We start from the raw sequence: 5,289 nt of genomic DNA, 5'->3' as shown, positions 1-5,289 counted from the left end.
GTCAACTTGTGAATCTTATAGAAGCTGGCAGTTTTCCTCTCTCTGCTTGAGTGTTGTTTTTATCCTCAGGCGTACCAAAAGCTTGAATGCTTATCCTGAAATATCTTACAAAAAACTTTTAGGAAATAAGTTTTTTTGGCTTTTACTTATAGCCACTGTCACCTTCATTCAACACAAACACATCCCATTTCTCCTATCCTTTGTTAAGAATCATAGGAATGGGTGAAATGAGAGTGAACAAAAATTAATTATTGTGAATAATTTGTGCTTGGATTCTAAGTCAATTGTGAAGAAAGAGAAACAAACGCAGGCATAGACACATGGGGAACAAGAATTCATGAGTGTGTAGTGTGCATATACTGTTGGGGTTGAGATATGTTGTCGAATCATAATGAAGTACACTTAAGGAATATGTAGTTCAAGAACTAAATCAAGAGAGTGCTCGCTTCGGCAGCACATATACTAAAATTGGAACGATACAGAGAAGATTAGCATGGCCCCTGCGCAAGGATGACATGCAAATTCGTGAAGCGTTCCATATTTTTAGAAAAAAAAAAGAAAAAGAAAAAGATAGCAGGAGGGGAAGAACGAAGGGGAGTAAGTCGGAGGGGGAGACGAACCATTAGAGACGATGGACTCTGAAAAACAAACTGAGGGTTCTAGAGGGGAGGGGGTTGGGGGGATGGGTTAGCCTGGTGATGGGTATTAAAGAGGGCACATTCTGCGTGGAGCACTGGGTGTTATGCACAAACAACGAATCATGGAACACTACATCAAAAGCTAATGATGTAATGTATGGTGATTAACATAACAATAAAAATATTTTAAAAAAAGAACTAAATCAAGAGAGAGTGGTCTTAGGATAATGTGGTCTGTATTCATCAGAGGTAGATGACTGGGAGATATAGAGTTTATTCAATGCATTCATTATTCAATAAATATTTTTTGACCATCTATTGGGTGGAAGATAAAAAGATCATATCAGAGTTATATATGATACAAAACTTTATATATAGCAATATAGAACTGTAAAGGAAATTGCTACCACTTTTTCAGCAGAAGTTGAAAAATATTAGAGACGTCAATGCTTTGGTTTTTAAATACACTTGAAAAATATTGGAGACGTCAATGCTTTGGTTTTTAAATACACTAGATCTAAGAGCTTGTGCTTGTGCTCTTCAGTATAATCTTGGACTGGTGCCTTAAGATTTTGAAGGAATCACCCATCTCCCTTGAGGGAGTGAGTCTAAAGATAAATTTGAGTTACAAAGATTATGCTAAACTCTCCTCATCCTCTGTCTCTGATGACTAAACTTTTATTACTAGATCAAATGTGTTTGCTTCACTCTCTACTCTTGGTTTAAGTACACACCTGAGAGGCTTCTAAGTTACTCATGGAAACAGACTTTGAGTCAGCCTGACCTAATTTGACAAATTTTCCAAGGTATGCACAAATACTAGTATTGGATTAGTTGAGCTACAAATTGAGCTGTACCCATCAATCCAACATGTATCTAGATAAATTACCCAACCTCTTTGTGCCTCTTCTCTCTCACTTGTAAAGCAAAGTGAACAGTTATGATATATATTTTAAAACTTTAACCCATTGGGGCGCCTGGGTGGCTCAGTCGTTAAGCGTCTGCCTTCGGCTCAGGTCATGATCCCAGCGTCCTGGGATCGAGGCCCGCATCGGGCTCCCTGCTCCGCGGGAAGCCTGCTTTTCCTTCTCCCACACCCCCTGCTTGTGTTCCCTCTCTAGCTGTGTTTGTCTCTGTCAAATAAATAAATAAAATCTTAAAAAAAAAAAACTTTAACCCACTTCATATCACAAAAAGTGTTAAAAATATTAGAATAAATCTACATGCCAAGTTAATGACATAGTAGAAATAGAAGAAAATTGAGAATAGGCATTATAATAGAAGTAAAATATTAAAACAAAATATTTTTAAAAGCATAAATAATTGTCAAGATTCATTATTGTTATGAGCTTTTATGATCTTAGTTATATTGAGTGGCACAGTCAATTACAGAGTTTGCAATATCAAAAATAAGTCTGAGTCCTGCTTCTACTTAGAAAGCCACAATAGATGGATGTTTCTCCCATACCAAGAACAAAAGCCATGTAAATTACACAATTATAACCATTTTAACCTATTAGACATTTTACAAATGGCTGAGATCATAAGGCAGGCATATGAACTGAATTTAAAGGACGACAAGCACCTTGAGGAGATGAAGAAGATATTGGATGTTACACTATTGGCAGATGGTGGGAGGAAGAAGTGGTTGACATGAACACAGATACAAAGTAAACTGCATGCAAGCATGAGGTAGTAATTGGCTGATGCTAGGGGACAGGACTAAATAATGTTCCATGTACTGGAATCTTCTCTCATGCAAAGCAAAAGTCATCTTCTCCTTGGGGAGATAAAAAGAAAATCTTTTACTTCATGGTCTCAGAAAAAACATCCACTACCACTGGGAGAGGATAAAAGCAAAAACCCTCAGGCACTAAGGAAAGAGCTACAAACTCCCTTATGTCTCTTACCCAAAGCTCCACAGATGCTGGGGAAGAGGAAGATCTCCCTTCTCCCATCCTTCTTGCACTGATTCAAGAGAAAGGGCAGGAAACCCACTAATGTAGAGGATCCTTCATTTGATTCAAAGCAATTTTGCTTGCTGCTGGGGTAGAGCCAGAATACATGCTCATACACAGGACTCTTTACCAGTACAAGGAAGAATTATACTTTCATGAGGAAGAGGACAGGAAGTTAGAGTCTCAGGTAAACAGGGTCTGATAGAAAGTGACAAGAATAGGAGAACCAAGAACACTCTTATCCCACTGAGGGCTCTGGGTCAACTAAAAGAGTGGCAATTAACTGCTGGAAGAGGAGAGTGATCAAACATGTGCTGCAGGTGTTCAGGTACTCCTGAAATCTGAGAGTGGACCAAGAACACTGAGAAAAAAAAAAGAAAAAAAAACAGAATTCTAGACCCCACATTAAATTGCACAATAAACACAGATCCTCCCCCGATGGAGTCATCTGAAGTCTGTGGTGTACTGAGATAACTAACTATAGCAGCACAAAACTCAAACCCAATTGCTAATTAGGTTGACTCCAACTCCTATGCTAACAACCAGACAGAAGGAGAGAGGTATCTTTTTCTAGACATAAATTATATTTATCTAAGTTCTAATATTCTTTTATACACAGATTTTCCCATTTAATAAAAAAATAGAAGTTAGTAAAAGAAAAAGAAAAATAATCAATTATTAAGCAATAAATCAACGAAAAGAACTAGCCCAAAGATCAGTGGTCTATATATTGGAACCATCAGACAGAGGCTTTGAAATAATTATAGTTATTTATCCATATTAACAGATATAACATAAAAGGTTAAAACATGAAGGAAGAGTAAGAATTTCATGAGAAAAAGGGAAAAGATTATAAAAATTGGTTACATAATAATGTTTGAAATTAAAACAAACTAATCAAAAAAGAAAACAGAAAAAAAAAAACACTTATCAGAGTTTGTATAGTCCGTATTCTCTGAAGGGAAAACACCAAGATGGTATTAATCATGGCAGAAATGTATCAGTGGAAAACCTGTGAGTGACAATGGAGAGTGAGTCAGGGGACGCTAGCACAGCCATCAGGCGACAATTGGAATGTGATCCTAAATGAAGGAGAAAGGGAGGAAGGGAGGAAGGTTAGGTGGAAGATTTTCCACTTAGTCATTATAAAGAAACTCTCCAAGGGTGCAAAAGATGACTTATACAAATAAGAAAGTTCAAAACATTTTTGATTGTAATGAAGAACTGCAAGCAACCCAGATGACCCTCACTATGAATAAATGATAAATTAAATGTGGTCCATGCATATAATGGAAGACTCAGCACAAGTCTCTCTCTCTCTCTCACACACACACACACACCCATTTCACAAAACATTCTACATGTTTTCAAGGGTACATTTACATCTAAATAAGAAAATAGGCAATGGGATGGATTGTAAAATCATTCAATATACTAAAAATAGATATAGGACTAGAGAAAAAGAGGATAAAGAAAAAAATAAAACACAATTAAAATAAATTAGAGGGTGGCTTTGGATGTAATGATGCTGATATTATGCCACAAACTTAATTCTGCATATGTGAGTTTCGAAAGAAAGAAAGAACAAAAGAAAGAAAGAAGAAAGAAAAGAGAAAGGAAGAAAAGAAAGGAGAAAGAGAGATAAAGCACATATGTCAGAGAAAGACCTGACATATGCTCTTCACTCATCCATTAATATTATCCACTACTCAGGTGTTTTATCTATTATGTGGAATTTAGTCCAACATTCTCGATATTGATTTTTTCAACTTCATATAGAAAAAAATGCTAAAAAGGAAAATACATGAAAAAATGCTAGGAAAAAAAACACTAAAAATAGAGATTAAACCCACATTAATTTATTTCTGAATTAGCAATAATTATATCTGATTAAGGGATAATTTATTCTGGTCCTATGAAATAACATATTGTGTAATTAGTGATTAAGAAAAATGACCACATATACTGTACACTTACTACTCAATACACTGTGAGCTAAAAGTTTACATGTCTCATCTCACTTATTTTTTTCACAGTATTTCTAGTTATGGGGTTTAATCATTATTCCCATTAAATAGATAGGATGAGACTTAGAGAGGTCATATAATTTTTCCAAGGGCACACAGCTTGAAAAGTAAAATGATTCTGGTTGTCATGTTCTGAGGTATTAAAGATGTGGGGGATATTGTTGTTAATGTAAACTTTTATCAGTTACAGATTATAGGTGACTGTATATAATCGTTTGCTAGGGCTTCCATAACAAAATACTACAGACTCGGTGTTCTACACAACCAATTTTATTTTCTCACAGTTCTGGAGGGTGGAAGTCTAAGATCAAGGTGTGGGCAGGTATGGTTTCTTCTGAGGCCTCTCTCCTTTTCTTGCAGATGTCCACCTTCTTGCTATGTCCTCACAAGATTATCCCTCAGGCTGTGTTGTCTGTGTCTTAATCTTCTCTTCTTATAAGGACACCGGTCATGTTGGATTAGGACCCACCTATAGAACTTCATCTCCTTAAAGGGCTCCTCTATCTCCAAATATAGTCACAAGGACTTTAGAATTTATGGGTAACCCATCTTCAGCCTATAACACTAAATATTCTGAATGTATTGAGAGGCAGCTAGAGGAGAGCAATTAAGAAAACAGACTCTTAAAGTCTAAATGTCCGGACTCAAACTCTGCTCTATGGGATT

The 5,289-nt window shown here is 36.2% G+C and overlaps 1 non-coding gene across 1 annotated transcript; it reads left to right on the top strand.

Moving 5' to 3' along the window:
• The first annotated feature begins 438 nt into the window (after window positions 1-438).
• On the top strand, window positions 439-545 carry LOC112825515 (U6 spliceosomal RNA). The gene has a single exon (XR_003208715.1). It is a non-coding gene; the product is annotated as a U6 spliceosomal RNA (small nuclear RNA).
• Window positions 546-5,289: the final 4,744 nt, after the last annotated feature.

This window comes from Callorhinus ursinus, unplaced genomic scaffold (genome assembly GCF_003265705.2).
Source record: "Callorhinus ursinus isolate GAN/ISIS: 27379988/994484 unplaced genomic scaffold, GSC_fseal_2.0 scaffold4, whole genome shotgun sequence".
NCBI lineage: Eukaryota > Metazoa > Chordata > Mammalia > Carnivora > Otariidae > Callorhinus > Callorhinus ursinus.
Note: the sequence above shows the minus strand (reverse complement) of the source record. Positions and strands in the feature narration are given on the sequence as shown.